Raw genomic sequence first — 12,500 nt, forward strand, 5'->3', positions numbered from 1 at the left:
CACGCAAATGAATGGGGGTGGAGGGATGGGGCGGGGGTGGTTGATTTAAATAATTCGTTCGCTGGGAATAATCTAAAGGCATTCATTCAAACTGAACTGAGCTATTTGATGCAACGGAATTTAAATGGCTCTCCCCTTTTAAAGCTAGAGGTGGTGTTGCCACTGGTATTAAATGATGATATTTTACTAAAATGTACTTTCAAGTACTTTTTAAATATTTTAATGAGATTTTATACTATAAAATAGCGGAAGGCGGAGGGGGAGGGAAGAGGAAAGGGTGAGCAGGAGGGTAAGGGGAGGGGAGGGTTAAGGGGAAGGGGAGGGGAGGGAAGGGAGAGGAGGGGGGAGGGAAGGGAGAGGAGGGGGAGGGAAGAGTGAAGGGGATGGGGGAATGGGAGGGGGAAGGGAAGGAGATGAGAGGAGGAAGGGGGAGGGGAAGGAGAGGGGAGATGGAAGGGGAGGGTAATGGAAGGTCCAGAAGCCTCCGGGATTTCAGTGTGCATTCAGACACAAACAAGACAGAATTTCCGTATTTTATATATATATATATATATATATATATATATATATATATATATATATATATATATATATATATATATATATATATATATATATATATATATATATATATATATATATATATATATATATATATATATATATATATATATATATATATATATATATATATATATATATATTTGTGTGTGTAAATGTGTGAATGTGGGTGTGTATGTATGTGTGTGTGTTTGCATAAGCATTAGAAAGAATATTTGTCTGACAGAATTTTGCCCATTTTATAAGGACCGATTAAAGGAGAAAAAAACACAAATTTGCCAACAAGGAAGCAAAAAATAACCTTCTCAGAAGTATCTAAAGTCATATTTCAAGAGTGAAAAAAAAGCTACAAGTTATTTTTCTGATTCAAAGTTGACACTACATATCTTTAAAGGAATTGTCCTGAAATGTAAGTTTAATGTGCTAAAAAAAAAAAAAAAAAAAAAAACAGAATTTTCAGAATTACACTTCGCTCCAGTTCACGCGGTACCTGCTGTGCGGTGTAAAGAGCCTAATGATAAACGAAACTTCATCTTATAATATTTTCTTCTGCAAGCATGCTATTCTATAACTTAATCTTTATGGTTGAACGAAGAACGATTAAGACAAAGCGACCATAAGTAAAGTCATAAATACAACAAAATCGTTTGTGTTGATGAATGTTGACTCTTGGTTCGTCTGCATAATTTATTCCCCAGCTGTAGCACTTACGCATCAATATTTCGTATTATCTCAAATATTCAGTTTTGATAACCATACGCTGAAATTTTGCGTAAACGACTAAGACATTGCTATTTACATTCCAAATACCGTAATGCTTGTAGAGCGTCTAATATCTATGTCCCGGGGAAAATCCTTCGTGTCACTACGTAATGATAATTTTGGGAAGATCCTTCGTGTCACTGCGTAATGATAATTTTGGGGAGATCCTTCGTGTCACTATGTAATGACAATTTTGGGAAGATCCTTCGTGTCACTACGAAATGATCATTTTGTAATACTTTCTTTGATCGTATGCAAAATGTATTGCATCAGTCATCGGGATTAGTATACATTTATTTTATGATAGTAAGATTAAATTGGCTGCTCCATTTGCAGTCGGCCAGCGATAACTTTTCATCCGCATTCCGGGCCTATTTACGGCTTAGCCATCAACAGGCTGCGACTTGGATTTCAATTATTAATCAGCCGAGTAAGCGGCTTAATTCTGACGATACTGCTTCTGTAATTAACGTGATAGAGCTTACACAGAATATACTTAGCAAAACAAGGACGTATGAAAACTGCGGTTATATCAGGTAAAGCATCGCGCGGAAGGTTTTCATATTATTGGTACAATGTTACGTATAAACAAGGATGAATATAGATGGAATTATACGCGCACAAACACAAACATATATATATATATATATATATATATATATATATATATGCATATGTATATATATATATATATATATATATATATATATATATATATATATATATATATGCATGTATATATAATTCCATGCACAGACCAATAAAAATTTACATGAAAATCACACACAGGAATATATACATACACACATATATACACATATACATACATACATACATATATATATATATATATATATATATATATATATATATATATATATATATATATATATATATATATATATATATATATATTCCATGTACAGACCAATAAAAATTTACATAAAAAGCACACACAAGTATATATAAATATATAAATGATGATTCATCGCCTTATTTCAACAGACAAAACAAACTCCAGTAATGCAAGGTAATTCATTCAATGATTAACACAAGCAACACCATTTCGTACTGTTCTCCAGAGTCTTCAGCAAGTAATGTGTAAAATGTTTACTGTAAGTTAATTTTTAAAAAAATTTACTTACAAAAGCATTGAATCAAAGACTTGGTCTTTGAGTGAACGTTTTGAGACCAGGAATAAGATTCTTAAAATCTGAGTTCTGGGAATATTCTGTCCTCTCTGCCTATGCGAACAAGGCATTCAATTATGCAATAGTTGGAAACCCATCAATGAACAACTGGTAACTTTAGCCAAAGAGAAAATCACTAGCAAAGCCATCATTCATTACAAGAACTGATAAAAACCATCACATGATACTATGAAACAGAATTCACAATGAACTTTAAATGTGAATCAAATCCCTAAACAGAACAATCCCTAACAGGAATGTCCCTTATGACCATTATGAAAGAGTGACATTGAAAGGTTCAGCTTCCCTAGTCCGATGTCTCGTGAGTAACAATACGATTTCTTGTATGGAGAGACAGAGGAAAACCTAACGCTGCTTACATGTTTATAAATTCAGCATGGAAATGTGAACCATTAAGTTTGTTGGTTACACCACCGCAATGACTCTGTGAAGACATCTGAAGTAATATAGAAACCAAGGTGCCATAGTCTAACAGTTTTACTGGAAATCATCACTGGATCCTGAAATTCAATGACGTGCGACTGGCTTTATACTAGGGCAAGAGAAGCTTGGGTAGTCTACAGTTTAGTTGGCCAGGCCGCGCAACACCTGCCCTGACTACAATCATTCCGCCAAGGTAAGTAGTTCCGCGACCAGACCCTGCTTGCGACCCAGCGACCCCACGCTTTCTGGGGCCGTCCAGGGAGGGTGAAGCCCCCCCGGCCAGGTTAGGGCACTCCACCCTATGTTAGGTTAGGTTGGTTGCATCTGGTTAGGTCAGGACCTGGCACTATAGGAAAAGTTTGTCTTGTTTGTATTCGTCCGCCAGTTTCCTAGTCGGAACCTACACGACAGCCTTGGCCAACTAAACTTTAGGCACTCCAGAAGCTCTTGTTAGGCTTCATTAGTGATTTAATCCTTATTTGTAGGTTAGGAAAGTTCCTGTGGCACAAAACATGTAACTTCATCTCCTGATTTGGTGGTCACGTAGAGTCAATTTCTCTAGCAAAGGATAATTGAGTTTATACTTTTATATAAAAAATAATAAGTTTCTGTGTGTCAGTTATGATACTTTCCACTCTTGGGAATATACGCCCCATCATCATATACTTTCAGATGTAACCTGAGCACAATAAAAGCTAACTAGACACATCGAATTATATTCAGTATTTTACATTAGAACTAAAAGTCTAAAAACATAGCATCTTTAACAGGGACTTTTCCCTGCGTTTGATTTGATTAGAAAATAAGAAATACGAGACTTTTACAAAAGTTCTGTAAACGTGCGGCCATGCATCATGGTTTAAAGACAAGAACAATAAACTAATCTGTGGTGGCGATTTTGGGCGTGAATCGAGAACTGCTACTGGATGAGAGATGATCTCAGTAGTTATGCAAATTTAGTAGGGTCTTACCTCCAAGTTACCCGAAATGTACAAAAAAATTTAATCAGAATCGAAAATGGATGATCATTTTCCAGTGGTTCGTTCTGTAAAACTTACCACCATGCAAAAACGAAGCTGAGTTAACAGAGATGATTTACAACACTATGTAATTTGAAAGGCATAGGGGGTAATCTTTATTTTTTCACTAAATCGTGAGAAAGGGTCCAAAAATTAACACATGATTCCAAGAATTATCTGAATGATAAAGTGTTTAAGTTATCATTTTAAAGGAACAGTGAATTTATTAGTTTATGACTGGAAAATGAGTGATGTAATTTGAAAACTCCAAATACAAGGAAAAATACCTGAAGAATCCTAAATGGAAAACTACTAAATATTTCAACATACCCTTGCCCTTTATTATAAAAAACCTGTATTCTTGAAATAATATAGCTGAAAAAGGGAGTTTCTATTTTCACAGACATATCAGCTTTCAGTTATTCATCATTCAGATCTTCTAAAGCTTTTCATCCAAAAGAAAGCATTTCTAAATCCTTTTATTTTTCCATAAGTTTCTTTTGTACTTGGATGAGTATTTTATGTCTAAATCTCACAACGCTGAAATTACATATGCTTTCTCTCAAGGCGTTATAAGTATCCGTGTTATTGTGACATATCTAGAAAATTTAGCTATTTCAGTCTATACTATATGTACTATCAAATTTATATCACAACGGCAAACGGGTTTCAGTTATATAGCATTGGCTTGACGAATGAAAACGACTTTCAGAACCTCGACCGCCTCATAAAAAAAAGGCTGAAATTCTTAAGCAATTAGTTGTTCGTAATGGCGGATGACAGATGGCGCATGCGTGTTTATCCTGGTAAAAGAATTTTATCCAGCTTTAGTTTGCCAATGAAATAAATGCTTTTATGGCTTGCACCACGGGATGTAAACGCATTATTAATAAAACTAATGATATCAAAATAAAATTATAGTAATAACCCACATCGAGAATATCCAGAAAAAATATCATTTCCAAAATTGAATTATGCTGTCATCATACCTCACATCACTGGTTGGCTTCATTGGTAAAAAATTTTACCAGTGGATTTTCTACATATATGCAAAAAGGCAAAGATAACTATAAAAAAGAATAACATGCTGGAATAATGGCATTTTCTTCTATAAAAAATCAACTGTGCTTTTAGGCAGAGAGAGAGAGAGAGAGAGAGAGAGAGAGAGAGAGAGAGAGAGAGAGAGAGAGAGAGAGAGAGAGAGAGAGGGTCATCCCGTTAAAAGGTTTTCTGAATTAAAGGAAATTTCTGAATAAATGTATTGCTTTGTTATTTCAGGGTCTATACAGCTAAATGCAATTCGATCTGGATTTCATTTAACGAAATAACCATTATGTCCAGCATGTATTTTTATGAATATTTGGAGTTATATGTTGGTGCTGCTCTGTGCAATGAGCATTGCAACAACGCAATTCAAGTCGAACTTTGGTCCTATGACTGGTAGACTAGTAATCTCACTGAAAATTTTCGGTACTTGTTTTAGTACGATCTCTTATTTACAAAACTTTTTATAATTCTTCTTACAACATCATGTTGTTCTCACTCAAAGTAGAACAATATATGACAAAAGAAATCTACACCACTGTTGCGCAACTGTCTAGAAGTAGTCGAGGTTAGTTAGGTCTTAGGTCGAATCTTCAAATTCTTCTTTAACTATCCTTTAAAGTGTTGTGCCTTTACTTTCTCGTTTACGTTGTATGTTTTTAATCTCTCACTTCTTACCTTGTTATTCTTCTGTGTGTGTCCACAGCGCCTCACTTTCTGTAACTGATATATTCTAGAAGATAAATTATTTTAAGTATTAATATCTCTCAGGAAGGCGTATAGAGACGAGTTCTGTAATTTCTTCACTTTAATAAAGAACTTAGTGTTATAAAGATCAGTACAAAATTAGCAGGTTTCTCTCTCTCTCTCTTTTTCTCTTTTCTATCTAATTTCCATAGCTTCTCTACAAAAGTATGAACCTGAAAGCAATAAACTATAGAGGAACTCTTGTTCTACCTAAAGAAACACCTCAGAGGATTTGTTAGGTCTTAAGTCTCACCTTGAACCTTCTCTGAATATCCTTTAACGTATGAGCTCCAACAAGAGTAACGCATAACTCTTGTCTTACAAAAAGAAACACCTCACGCTCACAGAATCTAGGCGACAGCTTAACACGTCCAAATGACCTAGGTTTTCAGGCCGTTTGAAACTAACACAGTTTCGGTGTTATTCCTTTTCCTTATTCTCCTCTTCCATTACCAGCGTTCCCGCTTGCTATTTCTCTCCTCTTCTCTCTGTGTAATTCGTTTTCTTTCTAGGAGTAAAAATTTCGAGGACACTGTGCTGGCCGAGGACTGTAAGTGCGATTGCTTGTAAGTCGAAGTTGTATCCAGACATAACTCTCAATAAAATGCAAAGGCAATTGGAAGGACGAATTCTTCTTCATCAAAATAAACCTTTGAAAGATTTATATCTTCATGCTGGACATTTCTAGTATGTGATTGTTCAAAGGTTTTTCTGTTCCAGTCATTTATTTATGGAATAAAATGAAATATACAAATACACGTAGCGAGAAGGCGAACATTCCCTCGGAATTAAATAAAAGAAAATATAAGCATTAGTAGAAATTCCTTCTTTCTCGGGAAAATATATTTGGGGGTTGATATTGCTTTTCTTGATTTTAGCTCTTTAATAGTGAACACATGTTCTTATGCAAGTTGAAAAGCTTTCGTTGAAAATTTGAATAAAAATTTTTTAATGCAATTTTGATATAAAAGGCACTTATGGTGTTTTCATGATCGGTACTGAATTATAATTTTTCTATTCAACGTTATACATTAAAAGGTAGTGTAATCGGAAATGAAGATTTCATTATCCAAGGCAATGTCTTCAAGAGTACCCAACCGGAAGGTTAAGAAAGAGGTAGAAAGTTAGGTGAACATCTTTGTAGTTATGGTAATATAATAGTCAACTTAACTTTTTGTTTGCCAGTCTAGGCTACAGAAATTTTTGCCAGGTGAAGATGTCTATTTGTGAGCTGTGCTAAGCTGGCCATTCCTTTGACGGGTTAGGGTACTCCCTTTCTGATGGGTTGAACAACCTTTCATCTGAAAACTTAGGCTTTTTGCCCTAGTAACAGGTTGTAGGCTTCATTATCTGCCATGAGACAAGTTAGGCCACCCATCAATACGGCAGGTTAGGCTCCTTCAACGTGTGATTACAAAAGCCTACCTACACCGGCAACGTAACATTCTTAAAGACTGTAGCTCATCAAAGGAATATGATTAAATATATCTAATGCTGCAGAGTCAGCACCAATGACCATGGCACGGGCGACGTCAAATAACTTGTGATTAAATAGGTGAAACTATATTCCAAAGAAAAAAGAAGATTCATTTTCTCATTAGATCTACCATAGATAAAGAATTCAGAAACGGCAACGTTTCTCACTAAGCAACGTTTTGTAGTGATTACATAAAGAACAATTAATTATACAAAACATTAGATAAACTGATATCTGGAATGTACTAACACTGAAGAAATTTTATTTTTAAAGAGCTCTGAAGTGAAGTTCCCATTTTCTTCTGTGTAAGAAGAGAGAGGAGGAGCGCAAGACTGATTGAACTAATCTGTTGCCTTTATCTCCAGGAGGCTCTGGATGCGAACTTGATCTCATGAAATAACCCCGAGGTTATCTCGAATAGAGAATTCGCTTCAAAAGAACCTTATCAGTATAAATCAGTCTCAGCTTCGGGTATAAACTCTTTTTCGTCCTTTTCTGCTCAGCCTTTCAGAAGCCCTCCGCGAAACAAAGAGGAAAGAGGAAACATATGAAGATGAATGGAAGATTTGTGAACGGTGCAAGATTCTAAACATTTCAAGTCTATTGCCGAAGGAAAAACCCACATTAAAATGAAAGGAAATGTAATCTCAGAGAAATTATAGAGGGAAAAACGTGCATTGTAGTAGGAGGAAATGTAATCTCAGCGAAATTATTGAAGGAAAATCGTGCATTAAAATAAAAGAAAATGTAATCTCAGAGAAATTATAGAGGAAAAACACACATTAAAATGAAAGGAAATTTAATCTCAGAGAAATTATAGAGGGAAAAACGTGTGCATTTTAGTACGAGGAAATGTAATCTCAGAGAAATTATAGAAGGAAAATCGTGCATTGAAATAAAAGGAAATGTAATCTCAGAGATATTATAGAGGTAAAAACGTGCATTGTAGTAGGAGGAAATGTAATCTCATCGAAATTACTGAAGGAAAATCGTGCATTAAAATAAAAGAAAATGTAATCTCAGAGAAATTATAGAGGGAAAAACGTGCATTGTAGTACGAGGAAATGTAATCTCAGCGAAATTATAGAAGGAAAATCGTGCATTAAAATAAAAGGAAATGTCATCTCAGAGAAATTACAGAAGGAAAAACGTGCGTTGTAGTACAAGGAAATGTAATCTCAGCGAAATTACAATGCCAGAGGGAAAAACATGATCTTTAAATATGAAAATCTCTGATGTGAAGCTGCTCGCATTTTGCTGTCTATACGATATATTTTTTTTAATCCTACAACTAATTCCTCTCAGGTTTTTATATGTCCTTTTTATATTCAAAAGGTATAAGGATATGAGCCGATCCCGTTTTTATACTTAGCTATGACTGCCTTATTTTATGACATGACTTGAGTGATCTATTTGTAAATTGTAAAGCAAAAGTCATTTCTGCTGAAGATACATTTTCTTCGCGTCTTATTGACAAATATGTACAAATCTGTCAGTATGAAACATACTATTATTAGTCTCCAGTGCTGTTTCTACTAGGGTTTCGGCGAGCATTGATGCTCATGGTGAGCTTCTCACACTTACACTTCAGTTCACCAGCACCTGAGACTCCGATCTTAGACCACTTCCTCTCTTCTTCGTTTAACGTGTTTTTTTTTCCCATTTTTCATATGGGGTAAGCACGATCCCTTCTTTTGAAGGACTTTGATTTGGCGTTGGGGTAGGCCGTAGCCTCGATCGGCTGCCCTGCCTGACATCGCTTAGACCCCGGTAGCACATGTGTATATGTATCGTGCCAAATCCCCAGCTCCCTTTCTCCCAGCAGCGAAGAGACGTGAGCGGTTTAGGCCGACAGTTTGAGACGTGTAAGGCGTCTGTTATGTTTTTAGAAGGTGTTGGAGTGGCTTTGTTTGTGTGTGTATTCTTTCATTAATACAGATGGACTGAATCTAATCGGAGTACAACTTCATAATTAGCCCTCAGACAGTTTAGTAGTTATGCAAAATAAAATGATTTGCGTAGAAACTTTTAATGGAAGTGGAAAGTATAATTTCCGTCATCGTTGTGAAACTGCTGACCTTTACCGGAGACCTAAAGCAATTGCGTGCAACTTCCAAAAGATAATCATACAATTAATCAGGTCATATAAATGCAAAGTTGGAAAAAAATTCCGTGTATGTTACAGTTAAATTTTCGCAATTTAATTACCTCATTTCATTTAGAAAATAAATTGTATTTTGGATAAGTATATTCACATTCTACTGCTGAACAAAATTATTTTTACTCAGTATCAAATTCTTATAGAAATCTAGTAAATAAAGAACTGAAAATATATTTATTAACGATGAAATCTGGAAACCGGGATTAAATCAGACTAGATGAATGACCTTGCCCTTGAATGTGGATATTCGTGATCCTGGAAATGCTGAATATTCGCTTCGGGGCATTGAATAGCCTTAAATTGGAACGTCTCCAAGACATAAAGCAGTTTACGTTTAATTTCAGTGAAAGATCATGAATAGATGGAGTACAAATTGTAAAGGAGATAAGAAAGGAATTTTATGTGAAAGTAGTAAGAAACAGGAAAGTGGAAATTGCGGCTTATTATAATACTAGTTTCATTACAACAAATTTTATTTTTCATTCTCTCTGCCTTTTCAGATTGCTAAAAAAAAGAAAAAGATGGTTAGCTACTTAAAGATTCATTCTTTCCAGGTATTGTTTTGTGGTTATCTTAAACTCAACCCAGGAAGAATTCAGGGTGAGCAAAATTAACATTATTTCGGAAGAAAATTAACATTATTTAAGGGTTTTGTGTTTAAGCAAAATAATATTATATTTCCTTGAGTTGTATAATTTTTTCTTCAAGGACATCTTTCAAGGGGATGGTTCGATAAGAAAAGTTATGAATCATTTCTAGTTTCAACGTAACTGGTTGGAAAAGCAAAAAATTTGTTTTAACTTACAATAGTTGGGACATCCCCAAGCCCCCAAAAATAAACAAACAAACAGCGAATGAATAAAGAAGAAATCCTACGCCATCATTTGCTCTGCCAGTCCTGTCAGATCAAAAGAGCAGCAAAGACACTTCCGGGAAAACGGGATTTTGTTTCAAATAAGAACATTTCAGCGTCTCGTAATTATCTGCTCTAATTACCATATTAATTAGGGATCTACTCTGCATGGCTGAAAGGGAGATCATTAGCCTCGTCCAAATGAGTCCTTTTTTCGAGAAGTCGAAAAATAAAAATTTTCCTTTGATACATTATCTATTTCAATATGAATAAAGTCGCCATATTTTCCAAGCATCCTTCCAATTAAAGGACTGTATTGAAAGCTTAACTGCAAAGCAATTTCTTGAAAGTTGGCAGTTTCAAGGAGATACTGCACGAGATATTTTTTCCTGACACCGCAAAGCCACGAGGGGATGAATCTCCGCCCACCCCCCCACCCCCACTAAAAAAAAGAACTAAAAAAAAATAAAACTGTCGTCACCTTGGCTTCCTCGAAAGGACACATGCCAGTTTTTTTTCAGATTTTTTCTTGCTAAGACGCAATAACAGGTTAATCTGTCTTGGACTACATCCCCCGACATACAGAAAAAAAGGCAGTTTTGTCTTTCATCTTTTCAGACGATATTACGATGTACCCAGAAAAAAAAAAAAAAATTCATATAATTCAATATTTGTTTTTTACTAAGTTGTGTGTTTTATCCTCATTTCTTGTAGAAGGATATGTGATAAAAATGAGCAAAAAGATACCTCATCTGAATTTTTTCAAACAATATCCTACAGAGTTACGATATCAAGATTCCAGCAGGATCTGAGACCTACCAATTTTATCTGTTTGTTGGTCAAACTTTACATTCATAGGCAGACACTCATGTATGTATAATGGAATGAATGATCACTCCTTGGATGGGGACCACCAAGAAACACAGGAAGCTGTCGGCACATCAAGTCTCATTATCGTCTGTGAGGTAGGGGGTGGGGCTCACAGCGTCACCTCTACTCGTAAACGGACTTGCTATGAGCTGGAAGGCTACCATATTGTGCTAATCCTTTAGACGAAAAGGCATGTAATGATGATAATATATATATATATATATATATATATATATATATATATATATATATATATATATATATACTGTATATGGTATATACAGTATATATAAATATATATATATATTATATATATATATATATATATATATATATATACATTTATTTATATATAATTATTTATATATATATGTTTATATATATATATATATATATATATATATATATATATATATATATATATATATATATATATATATATATATATATATATATATATATATATATATATAAATATTTAGAGAGAGAGAGAGAGAGAGATAGAGAGAGAGAGAGAGAGAGAGAGAGAGAGATAAGAGTTGGAAAAAAAATCCGTGTAATGTTACATTTAAATATTCGCAGACACTTCTTAGTTACTGGTATGTGGAGCGGTGTCATATGACTAGTTGATTTTAAGTTTACGTCGGAAATTTGCTAATGACCCAAACAGCTCATTCTCGAACTGTACGCGTTAAATGCTTCACTTGACTGACTTATTGGTCATATTGTGATTCACTGCCATAAAACCAGACTGCTAAGGTTTATTGTGAAGTTCAGTAATAATAATAATAATAATAATAATAATAATAATAATAATAATAATAATAATAATAATAATGGAAAGAGAAACCCACAAGATTCTTGTGTATAACTTGTTTACTGGTAAATATTTACATATTACTTTGATCTCGAGCACTTTCAGGTCCTAACTGTGACCCTTTTTCAAGAGATGAGGTAGTCAGGCTGGTTCAAGGCCCAGCAATCTTCTGGAACTTCTTCTCCCTGTGCTGTCATTTATATGATGGCTGTCCTGGTTTCCATTCTCTTGAGAGTTGTTAATCTCCTCCTGTCGGTTTGATATCCTGATCTGACGGTCAGTGGTATTAATCCTTGTGGTATGTGAGTAGTCCCCATCGGTCTGTTGGGCAGGAGACCTAACCTCCAGGTCAGAAGGGTCGATCTTAGCTTCTTTTAATATTAAAGATCAGCTTATGGGATCTTCTGAGGTAAATCGTTTGTTTCCTTCTATCACTTTAATCTGTCTGATGAGTGCCCCTTCCACTACCCTCCTATGACTGATGTTATTGCTTTTGTATATAAGCCTACTGTTTTTAAAATCCATCCTATGGTCCTTTTCCCAATAATGCCTAAA

This window comes from Macrobrachium rosenbergii, chromosome 10 (genome assembly GCF_040412425.1).
Source record: "Macrobrachium rosenbergii isolate ZJJX-2024 chromosome 10, ASM4041242v1, whole genome shotgun sequence".
NCBI lineage: Eukaryota > Metazoa > Arthropoda > Malacostraca > Decapoda > Palaemonidae > Macrobrachium > Macrobrachium rosenbergii.